Source organism: Lolium perenne, chromosome 6 (assembly GCF_019359855.2).
Source record: "Lolium perenne isolate Kyuss_39 chromosome 6, Kyuss_2.0, whole genome shotgun sequence".
Lineage (NCBI taxonomy): Eukaryota > Viridiplantae > Streptophyta > Magnoliopsida > Poales > Poaceae > Lolium > Lolium perenne.
Genome location: NC_067249.2, coordinates 1,539,094 through 1,558,370, shown reverse-complemented (window position 1 = coordinate 1,558,370; position 19,277 = coordinate 1,539,094). Strand labels below are relative to the sequence as shown.

The window sequence follows — 19,277 nt, the reverse complement described above, 5'->3', positions numbered from 1 at the left end:
GTATATCAATGACTCAAAAGTTAGAGTCTACAATGATCGTATGGGATTGAAAGAAATCCTTGAAAGGACAGACGTTAAGCCTAGAATGATTCGGTGGATTTTGCTTTTTCAAGAATTTGATTTGAAGATCATATAAAGAAGTGAAGAACGACTAGAAGATCAAGAACCTATGGACAAAGAAGTATTACCATGCAGCATATCCACAGTCTTTGTTCCACCAGGTACACTTCATTTTTTTGAAGATGTTTCTCATATCCTTTGTGATGCTGCAAGCAAGCATTTGCTACCCACCATATACGGAAGAAGGGGAGGAACAATATGATAATCAAGAAAGTAAGATAATTTTTACTCATAAGTATTGCAAGAGAGTTTTATTTGATTCTACCAGTTTGAAGTTTTTAGTTTCCCATTCATTTGCACGCGTTTTCGAGGTTTTTGCAATTTTCTGAGCTGTAAGGAGTTTTTGCGACCTCGGTACAGGCGGGCGGTACGATCGGATCTGCCCGTACTAGTGGTCACTAAACTTACTGGATGTTTTCGTGCGATGGTTTTCTACTTTCGATACTGGTACGGGCGGGCGGTACGATCGCTTCCGCCCGTACGAGTGGTCGCCATTTTCTCTGGAAATCTTCTTCGAAACAATGTCTCTAACCTCGTTTTCCAGTACGGGCGGGTGGTACGGTCACATATGCCCGTACGTCCAGTCGCTATACTTACAACAGCTTTTTCCTCATCTTATTCATTAAGTATTAAAAAACATTTTCTGCCGCCTTTTGTTATGTCGGTAATCGGTACGGGCAGACGGTACGGTGCAAGCCTGCCCGTACCGAATCCTCGAACCGACTTTATCTGCCCCGAATTTTGGCAGGACATCGGGTACGGGCGGATGGTACGGTCCCAGACCGTATCGATGACCGCCATGCTGCCCAGAATTTCCTTTTTTAAGTTTATATCTTTCCATAATGTTGGGATTCTTTTTCTGTGCGACTATAAGAGTTTTTCCTCCTTATAACCCCTCATAACTCCTAGACAAGTCTTTTCTTCTATCCTAACAGATCTCATCCAAGCCTGCCACAATCCCTACCACCGCAACCATGTCTCATCCTTGGAGCATCACGCCTTCAGCCTATGGAAAGCAAGGTACCCCTGATGGCTGGAGGAAAGACACTACAAGGGAGAAGGAGGCGGAACGGTGGAGGGACGAAAGTGACCCAGAAGATGGTTTCAAGCTGAGGGAGAAGATCATTGGAGGCCGGAAAACTTTTGGTTTGGTTGTAGGTAAGGATTATGACTATGATGAAATCGACATGAGCATCGAAGAAGATGAGGGGCTATGCCTCATCAACAAGTTGAAGATGGAAGACAAGGACAGGCAGGAATCCCTAGAGAAACTGGACAGACGCATCAAGAGAATCGAAGAGAAGGCCCTTGGGTCTGCAGAGCATATTCGGCTACTGCGACGCTACCTGGATCAGATGGATGAAAAGATCATCAAAGGGCTGGAGGCTAACCTTGATATTTGTCTTCGTTCTCTTGATACACAAAAAAAGACACTTGAAGTGAGCAAGAACTACATTGCTCTTCTGGAGAAATTGGCTAACACTACTAGGGAAAAGGCTATAGGTGGAGAAAACCTTATAAGGAGCGTTCTGCCCGAATCATCTACCTCGAAGCCTTCACTGTCACGTTGCAGACGAAGATCCGTAAGCTCGAAGGAGAAACCCCATCGAAATAGAGGGATGAATTACGGTATCAAATAATTGCAAGGATTATTTGATCCCACCTGGCTTGATTCCAAGCTTGGGGAGATCTATAACACCTTGTAATCCATCTCCTTTAGTTCGCATATTTACTTTCCAGCATGCATTTAGTTCAAAACTCAATAAGGATTGCATTAGTGCTTGTTTAATTTCCCTTGGAGGGTGAAGGATTTTTATCCAATGAACTTTGAGCCGTTATTTTATCTGAAGTGTGATTGAATTATGATTATTGCATTAGATGTATGAATTAGGATGAGTATAATTATACTTGCATCATGATGATGATTTTATGGTCCTCCACACCAATAAGTCTTGATAGAATATAAGAAAATTATTTACAAAGCATATTATGATCATTGGTTCCTTCATGTGAAAGAGAAAGAAAAGTAAAAAAAAAAGAGGAGAAAGAAAGAAAGAGAAAAATAAATAATAAAAGGGAGTACAAAGAGGAAAAGAGTTGCTCATGAAGAAAAGCTAACTTCATGACTTTATGATATGTAGATAAAGTAGTGTTCTTGTCTACTATCAGACCTTGAAAGGTGTGGAGGCCTCTAAGTCATTTGAGTATGAGAATAGTATGTTGTCATTCATGCTCTAGTTTTACATCCGATGTTGTAATCCTTGTTCTTGAAAATGGCTCATTTGTTTTAACGACTCACACTTCATGAACAAAGATGACTCTGTCCATTAAGCTTCTATCTTGCTCGGGGACGAGCAAGAGTCTAGCTTGGGGAAGTTGATGACTGCATTTTTAGCATGTTTTTACATCGTTATTTCATTAAGTTATCGTTGAGTAGTAGTAGGATTTTTTTATTTCACCGCGCTACCGCGCCCTTTTATGCTTGTCTACATAGGATCTTGAAATAATAAGTCGAGGATGAAATATCAATGAAAACTGTCATTTTCTAGCATTTTGACGTGATAGAAATCATTTTAGCACTTAATTATGCACCTGGGCAAAAGGACAATGCGAGGATACTTTCATTAACTTTAAAGGGCATCGGTACGGGCAAGGCCCGCCTATACCACCCGCTAGAAGCACCGTCTCATCAAATACTTTCACCAGGCGTAGACAGCGCAGAGATCCGAGACACACAGCTCCGTAAAACAGAAAAACATCGCCCCAGATTAGATCTCTAGAAGGAACTTTGAAGATGACAACATCTGGGCTGCTACGTGGATCCTCGAAGGACAAGGCATCATCCCCTTCATCATCATCAACTGATGCACCACCATCATCATGCTCCTCCAACCATAGTTGTAATCTTGATTGCTATTGTGGATTTGTATTCGAATTCATTCCATTCCTTTAATTCCCTCCATAAGATTATGATGATGTTCTTGATTTCCTCCATGTGTGAGTAGTTCTATTAGTTCTTGGGGAGATGGAGAAACCCTAGCATGAATATGAGATGAATCTAAGATGATTTGTGGTTTTAAGTATTAATGTGTGTTATTTCTCTCTCTTGATATTATGTGTTGTGCACCATGTAATATTTGCCTTATGGTCTCGAGAGGGAACTACCCTTTGAAGTGTGGTAAAGTGAACGGCGAGAAGTGACATTACTGTATCGGCACTTTAACACAAGAATGAGGGGGATACGAGGGACTCACCAAGCTCATATCGATAACCATGGGGTAAAACCCTTAATAGCAATAGTCAATATGTGGCTTGCAGAAGACTAGCTGCTATGGTTATTTAGAGATGCGATGACCGATGGCTTTCTGGGTGCATCTTATTACGGAGCTCTCCCACACACAATATGATTAAAAGCATACTTTATCTTGATTAACATGAATCCTAATGCTAGAGGTGGATCCAATAATCCCTAAGAACACTTTGTCTTATTAAGTTTCAACCCATTTCCTATAACGCTTTTACTGTTTTATTTACTTTATATTCAACCATTTACAATACCCCCCTTTAAACATTTTGAGATTAGAAAACAATTTATAAGTAATCTTTAGTAGAAAGTAGCAAGGGGCATTAAGACCCTAACTAGTAACTCCTCGTGGTTCGATACTCTTATTTTGAAACTAGCTACAATTGATCTGTGTTCTTGCAGCTATCACTACCTGCTCTAAAGGCTACCTCCGATGGCAAAGGTTTTGTGGGATATGGTGAGACGCACAACTGGACCCACGTTGCAGGTTTAACGCAGCTCCCCTATTACAAGCACCTCAAACTTCCCCATAACATCGATGTGATGCACACCGAAAAGAATGTTGCAGAGTCCCTCTTTCACACAGTCCTAAACATTCCAGAGAAGAGAAAGGATAATGTCAAGGCTAGGGTCGATCAAGAGAGGCTTTGTGATAGGAAAAACCTAAACAAGAGGCCTCCCCAGCCAAATCGAATAAATTGGGTGAAGCCAGATGCCAAATTCTGCCTTCTAGCTGCCCAAAAGAAGGAGGCATTCAGTTGGCTCAAATACCTCGTGAGGTTCCCATATGGTTATGCATCGAATATCAGTAACGAAGTCAATCTTTCAACGTGCAGAGTCACCGGGCTCAAGAGTCATGACTATCACATATGGATTGAGCGGCTAATGCCGGTTATGGTTCGAGGCTGTCTCCCCGAGCGTGTCTGGCAACCGCTTACGGAGTTGAGCCATTTCTTCCGCACGCTCTGTGCTAAAGAAATATGTGAGGACATGATGAAAAGACTGAGTGAGAAAGTGTCGGAAGCTACTATGCAAGTTAGAGATTATCTTTCCGCTGGTCTTCTTTACTCCGATGGCTCATCTCATTTTGCATCTATCATACGAGGCAGTCATGGGGGAACCGGTCCAGTTCCATTGGCAGTTTTCTATTGAGAGAGAATTTAAGCATATTCGGTTGAAATGTGGAAACAAAAATCAGATTGAAGCATGCATAGTTGAGGCATACATGATCGAGGAGGTGTCAGATATCACGACAACGTACTATGTTGACGGTGTTCCCACTCTTCATAAGAAGCTCTCTCGGTACAATACCGACGAGCCCAAGTATACACCCAAGCTCCTCCTATTCCAAGGGCAAGGTGGCAAGTCTGGTGGTAAACAAAGTTATACCGTGATGATGAAAGAGTGGGCAGACATCATGCTCTATGTGTTGATGAACATTGAGGAAGTAGAGGTGCCGTTCTTGAGGTAACAATGGTGAATGAATTTCTTTGCAACTAGTAACTCGGTTCTGGTCTAATACGTGTTTTATTTCTTCTAGACAATTCGTGGAAGAAGAGTGGCTGGAAATGCGGGCTCCTAATGAGACGGAGATGAATACTCTTCTAAGAAAGGGTGCCCCTAGAAGGAAAAATTTCGTGGCTTGGTTCATGGAAAAAGTAATTTCGAACTTATCCCTCTTTAGAGTTTAACATTTTTAGTTTCTATTACACGGAACTGATGCACCCAACAATTTCAATTGAACTTGTAGGGAAGTGATCCCAAGACATCTATGACGGATGAATTGAGATGGGTTTTCTAGGTTTTCGACCGTAAAGTGGTTAGGTATGACAAGTATGCTGTGAATGGGTATCGCTTCCATACGGAGGAGCACCAGAACAGTCAGCCTAATGCAAAAACAGTAAATACTGGAGTGTTTACCGGAGGTCGAGATAGTACTGAGTACTATGGAAGGTTACAAGATGTATGTGAGCTGACATTTGACAAAGGGGTCCATCATCTCACTCTTGTTGTGTTCAGATGCCATTGGTTCGACCCAGAAAATGGACTAAGGACTACCCCTTCCATTGGTTTAGTGGAAGTTATGCCTTCCACCACCTATCGCGGGTCCGATGTCTTTATTGTGGCTCACCAGGCGACGCAATTTTATTATCTGCCCTACCCATGCCAAAAAGAGGAACTAAAGGGCTGGGAAGTTGCGTTCAAGGTATCGCCACATGGTAAGCTACCCATGCCCAACGAGGATGATTACAACAACATAAACCCCATCACATACAAGGGAGATTTCTACCAAGAGGAAGATGACAACGAGGAGTTTGATGTCGTTACGGGTGGTCTTGAATATAAAGGACATAAATATGCTCTCCAAGTTTCATGTGGAAGTTGACAGCGATGATGATGAGCCTCCACCGGCGGAGGGCCCAACCTTCCTACACACGTGATACTGATAGTGATAGTGATTACGAGTGATGATCCGCGGTGAGGGTCTTTATGTCTTTTTAGTAAGCTTCTTAGTTGAATCTATATTTAATTATGCCTACTAATTGCTACCATGCTTATTTATTGCCACCGTGCTTATTAACTGATACCATGCTTATTTATTGCCACCATGCTTATTAACTGATACTATACTCATTACTTTGAATCAAGCTTTAAGTTTTCCTTACTAACTGTTTATTTATTCTCAATGCAGGCACTAGTACAACGACCACCAGTAGAGCCGGTTTTCGTACATAGGCCAAAGCCGGTTCTCCCATCCGGCTCAAGGCCATGGTCTCTAATAGGGGTACCATTAGAGCCGGTTATAAAAAGCGGCTCTAATACCCCAGGCCCTCAGTCGGCCAGGAAAAACAACAGTTGTCGTGGATATGACCACGACAGGTACTACGGGGCGTAGCACTTCATCGATGCGGGGGTAAGGTGGCATAGCCATCTGCGGAACGAGGTGCACAAGACAAGGGTTTTACCTAGGTTCAGCCCCTCCGGAGAGTAAAAGGCCTACGTCCTGCTAGATCTATTGCTCAGATTGGATTACAATGGGGTGGCTCAGTCGGCTTTGCAACCGAGAGCTATGGAGGTGAGGGAGTGTGAGATCGGATCCCTTTTAGGGTTTAGCTCGGGGGTTTATATAGGCACCCCTGATCTAGGGTTTACATGGAGATAAGATCGTATCTAAACGATCGCTATAAGGCTGGGATCCTTTGCCCCACGCCTAAGTTATCAACTGCTTCAGTCGCGAGGGCCTCCGGGCCAGTCGCTGTTCTTCAAGGTTTTGGCCCAATCGCTCAGGGTTTTAGGCCGAGTCGCCCTGCCGACTGGATCCCCTTTTGGGCCTTCTCTCATGCGGCGAGTGAGACTAATGGTGGACCCCCTTGGGTGTATCCCCATCAGTAGTCCCCGAGCGCGTCGTGGATTCGGCTTGGACTTGAGGCAAGGCGCGGAGAGGCTTGGCGATGGTCTATGGTGAATCGGCGGCGAGCTCCTGAACCAGAGAAAATAACCGTGATACAGGCCTTAGTCGAAAGGAGCCAATCGGCATGAGCCAGTCGGTGTAAACCAGTCGGCATAATTCAATCGGCGTAAGGCATCGAGTGATAGGGCGGCACACGTGGCGGTCCCAACGGCTAGTTTCACGTTGACCGAGGCGCGACCCGTTGTTCCGTAGTTGACCGTTGGGCTCGATGTGACGGGTAACGGCTAGTTAACGGTCTGCCAGTTGATATACATCATGTATATACCTTCTGTTTAAGAATTTTCTCATATGATCATGAATACTTTTTGGCCTTCATTACATTTTACTTGGACATAATTGATCATTGTCTACCAAAAGAAAGGTTTAACTATTCAGTGCTCATACTTTGCAGGAATGGGCGAAAAGGCCCTAAAACACTCCTATTACTTGATTACTCCGGGATGGCCGTGTTGAAGCGGATGAACATATGGACCAACTTGTGCAAAGTGGAAAGGAATTCAGGGGGCAAAATACAAAAATGACTAGATCAGATCGGGAGGCTTTTTTTTTTAGATAAAAGGCACTCAAGTGCCCAACTTTGAATTAACAAAGCCACCAACGGCGAGAACGATACAAAGTGTTGAACCCAGCTTACAGAACGACACCACACACCCACACGCACTACCGAAGAAGCTACAGCCGGAAGCGCGACCAACAAGCTCAGCCAAAGCGCCTACGAGGACTCGGAGTAGAGCTGGAGTCTATAGTGACGGGCCGGAGCTCACTCGAGAGCGAGCCATTTTTCACGCGCGCATCAACAGCACTCCTCCGTCGCAGAAACGCCACCGGAAGCCGACCACCACCGGGGACCGACCCATGTTGGCACGGAGCAAGCCTTGCCGAAGATCGCCGAAGAATCACCTCCGTCACAACCATCGGTGAGCCTCGCGCTGTGGGCTCCAAGACGGTGTCTTCAAGAAGAGCACGACACCGGAGTGCCGCCACCGCCCGATCCGAGGATCTTGGGTTTTCACCCGAAAGAAGTAGAGGGATGGAGATCGGCCTCAGGGCGCCTTCAACAAGGGAACGCCATCCACGGACGCCGCCGCCGTGGCCCGAGGGGCAAAGGTTTCCCTTTGGCAACATCACCGCCATCTACACCCCACAGCACTCAACTCGCCGACCACCACGCCGCCCTCACCGCCGTGGTCACCGGCCAGCACCAGAGTCATTGGCTCGCCCGCCAACCAACATGACTCCCACCTTCCAGGGCCGCCGCCCCGGCTTCCCAACTCGACACCGGGCGAAGAGGAAAAAGGAGGAGGAGCGTCGCATCGAGGCCGCCGGACGCCGAACGAGGAGCAGGCCGGCCATCGCCCCCGACACCGCAACTGGGGATCACCACCTGCAGCCCCCATGGCTGCCGGAGATCTGCAGATCTGGGCGAGGATGGGCTCGAAATGGGCCCGGGGCCCCTACCCCGACTCAGATTCGAGGCGGCCAGTTCCCTCTAGGCCGCAGCACCCCAGCACGCCGGAGCTCCCCCGCGTCAGGCCGGACGGGCGCCGCGCCGCCGCACGCCGCGCCAGGCACCTACCCGCGTCGCCCTCGTCTTCCTCCGCCCGCCCAGGCCGGAGCTCGCGCCGCCCGCCACCATGGCCGCTCCGGGGAACTGCCGCCGTCGCGAGCGCGCCCAGCCGTCGGTGTCTCCACGCCGCCGCCGTAGGGGCCACGCCGTCGCGCCCACCCGCCAACGCGATGCCCTCGCCAGCCGCGGGGCCCGCGCCGCCACCTCCGCGCGAGGGAGAAGAGTGGCCCCGCCGCCGCCGCCGCGTGGGCTTTGCCCGGCGACGGCCTCTGGTGGCGGCAAGGAGAGGGGAGGGGAGGGGAGGTGGACGAGGAGGGGCGCCGCCAGGGGAGGCCCTCGGTCGCGTGTGGGCGCGACGCGAGGAGCCTAGGGTTTTTTCGTATCCTGAAGCGCTGGATCCATCGGGAGGCTTTTTCCCTGGAGCAAAGGCGTGCACTTCGAGCCACCAATCCCCGGCTTCTTCTCCACAACCGGCCGTCGCTGCGGCCAGGAGGCGTGGAGGCGTGCCACCGAGTCATCTCCACAAGGTCTACGACGCCGGCGGTTCTTCACCAACGAACCAGAAGCTCTTCTTCTTCCTATGTCCCTTGCTGCTGCGACTCATCTCCGTCAGCGACCAGGCGACGACGCGGCCGTGCGGGGCTAAACTGCTGCAGGTCTGGGACCTCACCAACTCCAGCCTCAACGACTTCCTCTTCACCAGTCTGAAGTTCGACCTGGGTAGATCCAAATCAAACTCTGTCCTCTGTCCCTCTCTTTAATTTCTGAATTTCCTGTGAACTACTACTGTACCTTGTGGTGATTGGTTTAGTGCTGAACCTTGTGTTAGTTTGTAGTCATCCTGTCGTTCTGTGAGAATCAGACTATAGCTTGCAATCTTGCTCATATGTGTGTACGTGCCTGTCAACTATGTCACTTGTGAGATGCACTTGGTGCAAAAACGTGATCTCTGTTCAGTCCTAGTTCATGATGTGTCACGTGCTCGTAATGTCACTCTATCCCTGTATCCCATACAATGCTTTTAACCAAGTCTTTGATTGATGCTAGTTCTCATATTTCTCTCAAAATAGCTGTGTTGTTCACTGTTAATGTCTAAAACGAAAATCACAAAAATATCATTCAGTTTACTGGTTAGTCTATATTCAGTTTACTTGCAAATTCACCTTATTTTGTTACCTAGATTTAGCTGAGCATAATTGCCGTTGCCTAGTCCCTGAGGAGAACACGACTCGCTGTTTATTGGGCAAATATTTGCACTATTCTACAGTTTATCACCAGTTAACTCCGTCGCGAATCTAGACCGCTGATTTCCAGGCACCGACTTCAGGGTGGATTTGAACGGTGGATATCATCCCTTATCCATGCCGACTGCAGAAGTATAAAACCGGCGAGTGTGCCCTAGATCAAGACACTTTGCCTCATTCCCTTCTTCTTCGTTCCTCTCGCCCGCGAGCGCCCATCTTCCATCTCCCCAAACTCTTGAGCACCACATGGCGGCGAAGGGATGGACGCGATCCAAGGTGACCAAGGAAGCGCTGCTTCCATACATCTCGTCGGGGGTAATCCCGGAGATGAAGCGGGAGCGGTGGAGAGTGCCGACGGCGGTGGAGAATGAGCCGCTGCCACGGGAAGGGGAGATCGTGATCTTCATGAGCTTCCTCGGCCGAAGCTTAGCGGTGCCGACCTCGGCCTTCATGCGCCAGTTCCTGGCCTTCTACAACATCAAGATCTCAGATCTTGGCCCGCACAGCATCCAGCAGATTTCGCAGTTCGTGGTGCTGTGCGAATGCTACCTGGGCTGCCCACCGTACTTCCCGTTGTGGTTGTCAATCTTCCATGGCAGGGCGGCCCGGATGAGCAAGAGCGACCCGACGCTCGTCCCAGTCGGCGGGATCACCTTCCAGGTGAAGCCTGGGGAGGCCTTCATCGACATGGCGCTCTCGAAGAAGGCGCAGGCGCAATGGAGGAAGTTCTGGTTCTACGTCAAGGAGACGACGCCGAAGGGCGAAGTCTCCATCCCGCAGTACTCGCCCGAGCCGAGCGAACCGCGGCAACTGAACGTGCGGTCATTGCCTCGCGAGCAGGAGAGGGTGGTGAAGGAGATGCGCACCCGGATCCAAGAGCTCAAGGACACCAGGATGTCGGCAGTGAACCTTTACAACTGTTGGCTCGCCCGGCGGCTGGTGTCGTTCGATGCCGCGGCCACTACATGTGGGAATACACGGGGCAGAACGACTGCACCCGAGTCTCCGCCACCGAGTGGGCCGAGGCAGATTACCGGAGGGCGCTGGCGAAGATCACCACGGTGCCCTTCACTTCGTTTGATGCGGCGATGCAGCCGTATTCGGCGGACAAACCCACCCCAGAGGTAAAGCTTCGACTCGCCTTCCTTTTGGCGATTGACGCTGTTTTGCATTGACTTGACCAATTTGTTGCTTGGATGCAGACATGGCGCAATGTCGCCAATCACCTGCCTCCGCTTGCCAGGGAAGAGCCCCCGGAAATGACCGCTGGCGAGGAGGACGACGACGAGGAGGAAGAAGAGGACGACGAGCGCACTGTGTCGGACTCCGAGGTGTTCAGCCAAGAGGCCGTGGGTCGAACCCACGGGACGAAGAGGGGAGCAGCCTGCTCCTCGCAGACATCACGTGAGGAGGACATCAAGGAGGAGGAGGAGGAGGAGACAACCTCTCCTTCGGAAGGGAAGGCATCGGCCGACCCGCCGAGCGAGCCGCGACCCAAGCGGTTCCACCAGACCGTTCTGGAGGGCGGCGTTAGCCTCCAATGGCCGCTTGGTGACGCGCTCAAGGTGAACGAGCGTGTCCAGCCAGGGGTGAAGGTCATCCCCACCGTGAAGTAAGTACGCAGTCGCTCGTATTTGTAGTATGCGTTTGCTTTTAGGTGACCTGATTGATCCTGACGAGTGCGACCTGACAGTGCCAGGCCGAAGGTCCTGAAGAAGGCCGCGCCCACACGGGGGACAGCAGCGAGGAAGGCAGCCGAAGCCAAGAAGGCCGCAAAGGCCAAGAAGGCCGCCGAAGAGGCCGTGGAGGCTGGAACGCTGGCGGAGGCCGCAAAAGCAAAGAAGCTTGCGGAAGCTGAGGTGGCGAAAGCCGCCAAGACGAAGGAGACAACTGAGGTCGCCGAGGCCCAGGCAGCGGAGACCGCAGACACTGGTGGAAAAACAGGCTTCCGGGAAGCCCCATAAGTCGCGAAGGTAAAGGAACCGCGACTAATGGGGTCTTTAGTCGCGGTTCGTCTGGCGAACCGCGACCAAAAGCCTGGGCCCAGGGCGCACGGTGGCCAGCCGGTGCACGTGGGGGGCTTTAGTCGCGGTTGGCCAGGCCAACCGCGACTAAAGGTGCCCGAAGGCCTTTAGTCGCGGTTGGCCAGGCCAACCGGGACTAAAGCCCCTCCCCTATATATACCCATCCAGCAGCCAACACTTAGCCATTTGGTGCCATTCTCTTCACAAGCTTCACAAGTGGGTGTTAGGTTTGCTTTTGGTTCCTCTTATGCACATAAGGTGTTTGATGAAATGCCCCAAGAGCATGAAACAAACATGATATGAAGTGTTGGAGCCACACTTGAGCTTTCTCATTTATTTTTTCCTCCTCGATCGCGGTTAGCAACTTGAACCTTTGATGTGTCGTTGATAAAATGTGCATGTGTGTGTAGTTCATTGTTTAATTTATATTGTTTGTAGCTAGTTAGTTTAACAAATGCATGATGGTTAATTATATATTTTATATTATAATAATGCAGATGAATCGACAATGGATGTACGGTAACCGACTCTCCGGCGAGTTCAGTGCGGGTTTGAAAGATTTCCTCGTAGTGGCTAATGCGAACAAGCAGGGGGGGTTTTGTTATCTGTCCATGTGTTAAATGTAAGAATCAGAAGGGTTACTCTTCCTCAAGAGATGTTCACATGCACCTGCTTCGGCACGGTTTCATGCCAAGCTATAATTGTTGGACCAAGCATGGAGAAAGAGGGGTTATAATGGAAGAAGATGAAGAAGGGGATGATTTCAATGATGAAAGCTATCTTGCTCATTTCGGTGATACTTTCATGGAGGATGCTGAAGGTGAAGGGGAAGGTGAAGGGGAAGGTGAAGAAGAGGCACGTGATGATCCCGTTGATGATCTTGGTCGGACCATTGCTGATGCACGGAGACGCTGCGAAACTGAAAAAGAGAGGGAGAATTTGGATCGCATGTTAGAGGATCACGGGAAGGCGCTGTACCCCGGATGCGATGATGGTCTGAAAAAGCTGGGCTGCACACTGGATTTGCTGAGATGGAAGGCACAGGCAGGTGTAGCTGACTCGGCATTTGAAAACTTGCTAAAAATGTTGAAGAATATGTTTCCAAAGAATAACGAGTTGCCCGCCACTACGTACGAAGCAAAGAAGGTTGTCTGCCCTCTAGGTTTAGAGGTTCTGAAGATACATGCATGCATCAACGACTGCATCCTCTACCGCGGTGAATACGAGAATTTGAATGAATGCCCGGTATGCACCTTTGCATTGCGTTATAAGATCAGAGGCGATGACCCTGGTGACGATGTTGAGGGCCAGAAACCCAGGAAGAGGGTTCCCGCCAAGGTGATGTGGTATGCTCCTATAATACCACGGTTGAAACGTCTGTTCAGGAACAAAGAGCATGCCAAGTTGTTGCGATGGCACAAAGAGGACCGTAAGTCGGACGGGGAGTTGAGACACCCCGCAGATGGAACGCAATGGAGAAAGATCGACGAGAGAGTTCAAAGATTTTGCAGCTGACGCAAGGAACATAAGATTTGGTCTAAGTACGGATGGCATGAATCCTTTTGGCGAGCAGAGCTCCAGCCATAGTACCTGGCCCGTGACTCTATGCATCTACAACCTTCCTCCTTGGTTGTGCATGAAGCGGAAGTTCATTATGATGCCAGTGCTCATCCAAGGTCCGAAGCAACCCGGCAACGACATCGATGTGTACCTAAGGCCATTAGTTGATGAACTTTTACAGCTGTGGGGCAGACCTGGTGTCCGTGTGTGGGATGAGCACAAAGAAGAGGAATTTGACCTACGAGCGTTGCCGTAACCATCAACGATTGGCCTGCTCTTAGTAACCTTTCGGGACTGTCAAATAAGGGATACAATGCATGCACGCACTGCTTACATGAGATCGAAAGTGTACATTTGCCAAATTGTAAGAAGAACGTGTACCTTGGGCATCGTCGATTTCTTCCGAAAGGTCATCCAAAGAAGAAAGAAAGGCAAGCATTACAACGGCAAGGCAGATCACCGGCCGAAGCCTGCGGAACACACTGGTGCTGAGGTATTTGATATGGTCTAGGGTTTGAAAGTCATCTTTGGAAAGGGTCTGGCGGACAATCGGTTCCGAAGGGAGCTGACGGGCACGTAGCCATGTGGAAGAAGAAATCTATATTCTGGGAGCTAGAATATTGGAAAGTCCTAGAAGTCCGCTCTGCAATCGACGTGATGCACGTTACGAAGAATATTTGCGTGAACATCCTAAGCTTCTTGGGCGTGTATGGGAAGTCAAATGATACAAAGGAAGCACGGCAGGACCAGCAAAGTTTGAAAGACCCTGATGACCAGCATCCGGAACGGTTTCAAGGTCGTGCCAGCTACGCTCTGACCAAAGAAGAGAAGGTCATCTTTTTTGAATGCCTGAGCAGTATGAAGGTCCCGTCAGGATTCTCGTCCAATATAAAGGGAATAATAAACATGGCGGAGAAAAAGTTCCAAAACCTGAAGTCTCACGACGCCACGTGATTATGACGCAATTGCTTCCGATTGCTTTGAGGGGCTCTGCCGGAAAATGTTCGAGTAGCCATTGTGAAGCTATGTGCATTCCTCAATGCAATCTCTCAGAAGGTAATCAATCCAGAAGTTCTACCACGGTTACAGAACGATGTGATCCAATGTCTTGTCAGTTTCGAGTTGGTGTTCCCGCCATCCTTCTTCAATATTATGACGCACCTCCTGGTTCACCTAGTCGATGAGATTTCCATTCTCGGTCCTGTATTTCTACACAATATGTTCCCCTTCGAGAGGTTCATGGGAGTATTAAAGAAATATGTTCGTAACCGTGCTAGGCCAGAAGGAAGCATCGCCAAGGGCTATGGAAATGAGGAGGTAATTGAGTTTTGTGTTGACTTTGTTCCTGACCTTAAGCCGATTGGTCTTCCTCAATCGCGGCACGAGGGGAGACTAAGTGGAAAAGGCACGATCGGAAGGAAATCAATGATATGTATGGACGGCCATTCTCTGACTGAAGCACACCACACAGTTCTGACCAATTCCAGCTTGGTGGCTCCGTACTTTGAGAAACACAAGAATATTTTACGCTCGGACAACCCTGGGAAGCCTGAATCCTGGATTAGGAAGGCCCACATGGAGACTTTCGGCAGTTGGTTGAGAAAACATTTAATGAGTGACAATAAGGTTGTAGATCAGCTGTACATGTTGGCCAAGACACCATCTTCGACTATAACGACTTTCCAAGGGTACGAGATAAATGGGAATACATTTTACACGATCGCCCAAGATAAAAAGAGCACCAACCAAAACAGTGGTGTCCGCTTTGATGCATGAAACGAGAATGGGCAAAAGGTCACATATTATGGTTACATAGAGGAGATATGGGAACTTGACTATGGACCCTCCTTTAGGGTCCCTTTGTTCCGGTGCAAATGGTTCAAGCTAACAGGAGGTGGGGTAAATGTGGACCAGCAATACGGAATGACAATGGTGGATTTCAACAATCTTGGTTATCTTGACGAACCATTCATCCTAGCGAAAGATGTCACTCAGGTTTTCTATGTGAAGGACATGAGTAGCAAACCGAGGAAACGGAAAGATAAGAAAACGATCAGTACATCGTTCGATGATCCAAAGCGCCACATTGTTCTTTCAGGGAAAAGAAACATCGTGGGAGTGGAGGACAAGACAGACATGTCAGAAGATTATAATATGTTTGCTGAAATTCCGCCCTTCAAAGTGAACACCGACCCAAGCATTAAGTTAAATGATGAGGATGCTCCATGGATACGGCACAATCGTAAGCAAGCAGGGACACAAGGGAAGAAATGATGTGTAATAATTTATTGTACCAAACTTTGTTGAATGAATCATGTGAATTATATTACCCGTGATGTGTTTGGTGTCCATTTTCGAATGATTCAATTGACTCGAGATAGCACTGATGATACATGAAATTTGGAGTGACTAAGTCATACTCCTGCATACATGAAATTTGGAGTGACTAAGTCATACTCCTGCATATAGGAAATTTGGAGTGACTAAGTCATACTCCTACATACATGAAATTTGGAGTGATTTAGTCATACTCCTGCCTAGGCGTATAATATGCATACTCGTAGTCTTCATAGCCGCCGCCATTGTACTGGTAGTCGTCGCCTTCTAAGTTGCCGGCGTCGTCGTCGCTTCTTTGTCGTCGGCTCGTCGGGGCGGCGCTCGTGGCTCGAATCGAGGGTAGCGCAGGCGGGGGATATCGCCGGCCGTGATGTAGTCCATGACGCTCTGCGAGTCCGGCCGTACCACCATAGCCGACGGCCAGCCTCGTGGAAGTTTCCGGAGGCAGACCGTCCTCCTCATACAGCGAGCGCCCTCTCACGCCGATTGATGAAGAAGGCGTCCCAAGTATGCTGGTTATCGGGATGCCGGCGGGGATTCATCCGCTGCTCCGGCGTGAGGTCGAGGTAGTAGTGGTTCGTGATGGCCGCCGGCGCAGCACTCGAGGGACGGGAGGGACCGGCACGCCGCCGGCGCTTAGGCTCCAGCCGGCAGGGACGCGGTAGCCCGGAGGGCAAGGGTAGTTCGAGGCGCAAAGCTCCTCCACCTGCTGGTAGGTTAGAGTGGGTGCGGTGGAAGCCATGAGAGATTGTAGAGATGTGATGCTGGCCAAGCCGGGCTACCTATATGTAGTGACAAATGGCGGGAAAAATGGGAGCGGGAAGACAGGAGGCGGGAAGAAAGAGGCGGGGAGAAAGTGGCGGGAAGAAATTGGCGGGAAAAAATTGGCGGGAAGAAAGAGGCCGGAAGAAATTGGCCGGAAACAATTGGCGGGAAGAAAGAGGCGGGAAGACAGGGAAGAAATGGCGGGAAGACGAGGAGGGAAGAGGGGGTCGGCGGAAAGAGGCGGGAAGAGGGGGCCAACGAACTTTTGAATTGAATTAGTTTTATTTTTATGAATTTTTGATAATTTGTATTTTTAAATTTTTGAATTGAATTAGTTTTATTTTTCTGAATTTTTTGATATATTATTTGTATTTTTAAGATTTTGAATTGAATTAGTTTTATTTTTATGAATTTTTTGATATATTATTTGTATTTTTAAGATTTTGAATTGAATTAGTTTTATTTTTATGAATTTTTTGATATATTATATGTATTTTAAACATTTTGAATTGAATTAGTTTTATTTTTCTTAGTTTTTTGATATATTATTTGTATTTTTAAGATTTTGAATTGAATTAGTTTTTTTTCTGATTTTTTTGATATATTATTTGTATTTTTAAGATTTTGAATTGAATTAGTTTTATTTTTATGAATTTTTTGATATATTATATGTATTTTAAACATTTTGAATTGAATTAGTTTTATTTTTCTTAGTTTTTTGATATATTATTTGTATTTTTAAGATTTTGAATTGCATTAGTTTTTTTTTCTGATTTTTTTGATATATTATTTGTATTTTTAAAATTTTGAATTGAATTAGTTTTATTTTTCTGATTTTTTTGATATATTATATGTATTATATGATTTTCAAAAAAGAAAAGTATTTTCAAAAAGAGCTTTAGTCGCGGTTGGCCTGGCCAACCGCGACTAAAGGTCCTTGCGCGCGGGAAAATAAAAACCGGGCGAAAATACCTTTAGTCGCGGTTGGGGTCCCCAACCGCGACTAAAGGTACCCCTTTAGTCGCGGTTGGCGACCCCAACCGCGACTAAAGGGGGGGTCCCTATATATTCGCGCACGGCGAACCGCCGTGCCATTCTTCTTCCTCCGCCCGAACTGCGCATCGATCTGAGACGCCGCGCCGCCCTCGTCGTCTCCACGCCGTCCTCTCGTCGTCTCCACGCCGTCGCCGGCGTCATCGTCTCCGCGCCGTCGCCGCCATCGCCGGCTCCTCCATCTTCTCTTCTCGCCACGCCCCGGCCCGTAAGGATCCAATCCTCCAACAAACGCGCGCCGCCGCCCGTGCCGCGCCGCCGTGTCGCCGCGCAGCCGCCGCGCCACCGAGAGGAAGGGCGGCGCCGCACGAGAGGAAGGGCGGCGCCGCACGAGAGGAAGGGGGCGGCGCCGCCGCCAGAGAGAGGCGCGCGCCGGCCAAGAGAGCGCCGCGCGCGCGGCGCACCCCCGGCCAAATTTTTTTTTCTTTTTTTTTTTAGTTTTAGTTCTTGTTAATTTCGAAATTAAAATTAACTAAAATTGGACTTAAAAAAAACTAAAATTGAATCATCATATCTGAATCATCATATCTTGAGTGAAAGTTTTTTTAAAACTCACTCTAATCTCATGACCATTCGAAAGCTTAAAAATTGTTTTGTTTTGTTGGTTAGACACAAAATAAAACTTTGTTAACCTAAATTTTGTTAACCTAAAATTTTGTTAACCTAAAATTTTGTTAACCTAAAATTTTGTTAACCTAAAATTTTGTTAACTTAAATTTTGTTAGCCGGTCGATAACTAAGTACTTAACTCACAATTTGTTAACCTAAAATTTTGTTAACTTAAATTTTGTTAGCCGGTCGATAACTAAGTACTTAACAAAAAAATACTTAACAAAAAATAGTACTTAAAAATTAAAACTTCAAAATTTGTAACTTACAAATTGTAACTTAAATGAAAAATAGTTTTAAGTAATTTGTAACTTCAAATTTTTATTCAACTTAAAAATATTGTAACTTTGTGACCAGCTACCACCGCGCGTATACGGAGGGGGCCGGCAGCGCTCGTCGCCCCCTCCGTATACGCGCGTGTTTTTTGGGATCGAGAGGGGGCGGCGAGGGTTATGTGTCGTCGGCACCGCCACCGCCGCGCCCTTTCGCCACCGGTTCGCCACCGCCACGCGGTCATTGCGAGGTCGATCGTCCGCATATAACACGCGTCCCCCCTCTCGCCTCCCGCTCGTCGCCCTCTCTGTTTATATGTAGAAGAGATGTGATAATGCATATACACAATTAATTTGTTTTGACTACATGTTTTCAGGACTGACATATGGCGGACGATAGAGCTGACCCGATTCTGGACAACTATGATCCGGAAGCTGAAGACCATATGTTCGGCATCATAAAAGGCGATATTCTATATGTGCCGACCGGAGAAGAAGAAGATGATATCTCTTCTTATCTGAACCTTGAGGGTGAAGATGAAGGGCGCCGTCAGCAAGCAGATGATGCCGAAGAAACGTCGATAAACGACGATCTTCAATTGGAAGTAGCAACCACCTCCGGCACCGAGGTATATATATATACATATTGAGCGTCTGGTGATACAAACTAACTGATTTGAATAAATGTGTGTGTACTAACGCGCGCGACTCTCTTTCTTATTTTAGCCCTCGGCTGGATCGTCGAAAAAATCGAGTACGTCGTCAAAGCGTGGCGCAACCAAGACGATGAAAGCAGGAGAAACATGCACCATCGATGTTGTCGACGAAGAAACCGGCAGGCCGCTGGAGCCCAGCAAGAACGCCACCAAGTTTGTCAGCCAATGCGGAGCCGTTGTTAGAGACAACGTCTCGATCACCCGCCAGGAGTGGAATGAGCCAAAGAAGGCACG

General features: G+C 48.0%; 1 pseudogene; it reads left to right on the top strand.

Annotated features, from left to right (window-relative positions):
* The first annotated feature begins 12,146 nt into the window (after positions 1-12,146).
* On the top strand, positions 12,147-15,662 carry LOC139832820 (uncharacterized; annotated as a pseudogene).
* The last annotated feature ends 3,615 nt before the right edge of the window (positions 15,663-19,277 follow it).